Here is a 1,796-nt window from a genome sequence, read left to right as displayed (position 1 = left end):
ATGTGGGATCTTCCCGGACCGGGGCACGAACCCGCGTCCCCCGCATCGGCAGGCGGGCTCTCAACCACTGCGCCACCAGGGAAGCCCATAAAAGATTTCTTAAATGGTGCAAAAAATATTAATCATAAAAGAAAAAATATGACTCAGATTATATTAAAATTAGGAGCTTCTGCTTAGCAAAATAAACCACTAAGAGAATGAAAAGGCAAAGCACAGAGTGGGAAAATATATTCACAATATATTTACCTGTCAAAGTACTCATGTACAGAATATATAAAGAACACTTACAAAGCAATATGAAAAAGACAAGCAACTCCATATAAAAACTGGCAAAACTGTTGGAAAGAAACTTCACAAAAGAGGATATCCAAATGGCTAATAGCCACATGAAAAAGGTGTCAACTTGATTAGTCATCAGGGAAATGTAAATTAAAGCCACATAAAAAGCACATCAGGGCTTCCCTGGTGGCGCAGTGTTTAAGAATCCACCTGCCAATGCAGGGGACACGGGTTCGAGCCCTCGTCCGGGAAGATCTCACATGCCGCGGAGCAACTAAGCCCGTGTGCCACAACTACTGAGCCTGCGCTCTAGAGCCTGTGAGCCACAACTACTGAGCCCACATGCCACAACTACTGAGGCCTGCATGCTCTAGAGCCCGTGAGCCACGATTACTGAGCCTGTGTGCCACAACTACTGAAGCCTGGGCACCTAGAGCAAGTGCACCGCAACGAAGAGTAGCCCCCACTCGCTGCAAATAGAGAAAGCCTGCACGCAGCAACGAAGACCCAATGCAGCCAAAATAAAAACAAACAAATAAATAATTTTTTTTTTTAAAGCACATCATTGGTTGCCTGGGGTTGGGTGTGGGATGAGGAATGACTGCAAATGGGCACTAGAGAACTTTCTAGGGTGATGGAAATGTTCTAAAACTGGACTGTGGTGGTGGTTGCACAACTGTATAACTTTGCTAAAAATAAACTGCTTACAGTGGGCAATTTTTATGGTATGTAAGTTATATCTCAGTAAAGCTGCTTGAAGAAACAAACAAAATACCATGTGAGATACTATTATACACCTACCAGAATGGCTAACATGGAAAAGGTAGGAAATACCTGCTGGTGAAGTTGTGGAACAACTGAAACTCATACACTGCTGGTAGGGGTGTATGAGTGTGTAATTATCTACTACTGCTAAACCAATGCCTGCCCCACAACCCAGCAATTCCACCTCTGGGTATATACCTTATAGAAACGTGTACATATGTTCACCAAAAACATATGCTGGAATGTTCACAGTATCTCTATTCATAATAGCCCAAACTGAAAATTGCATAATGCTCACCAACAACAGAGTGGAAAATTAGTTGTGGTATATTGACAGCATGGAATATTACACACCAGTGAGAAATATGCTACCACTATATGAACATGGATGACTTATACAAACATAATGCTGAGTGAAAAAAGCCAGACACGAAAGATTATAGACTGCATGATTTCATTTATGTAAATTTCAAATACAGGCAAAACTAATCTATGGTGTTAGCAGTAACATTAGTGGTTCCCCCTGTGGGAAATACAGCTTGGCTTCTGAAGGCTGGTAAAGTTCTGTTGGTTTACATTTGTGAATATTTCTAAATGTATGTTACACTAAAAAACAAAACAAAAGGGCTTCCCTGGTGGAGCAGTGGTTGAGAATCCGCCTGCCGATGCAGGGGACACGGGTTCGTGCCCCGGTGCGGGAAGATCCCACATACCGCGGAGCGGCTGGGCCTGTGAGCCATGACCGCTGAGCC

General features: G+C 43.3%; 1 protein-coding gene across 1 annotated transcript in view; it reads right to left on the bottom strand.

Moving 5' to 3' along the window:
- Nucleotides 1-1,796, bottom strand: part of FERMT3 (FERM domain containing kindlin 3) — a 22,348-nt gene that overhangs the window by 6,048 nt on the left and 14,504 nt on the right. The gene's annotated exons all lie outside the window — the stretch shown is intronic.

The sequence above is a fragment of the Physeter macrocephalus genome, chromosome 16, assembly GCF_002837175.3.
Source record: "Physeter macrocephalus isolate SW-GA chromosome 16, ASM283717v5, whole genome shotgun sequence".
Classification (NCBI taxonomy): Eukaryota; Metazoa; Chordata; class Mammalia; order Artiodactyla; family Physeteridae; genus Physeter; species Physeter macrocephalus.
This window is presented reverse-complemented; position numbering and strand designations above follow the sequence as displayed.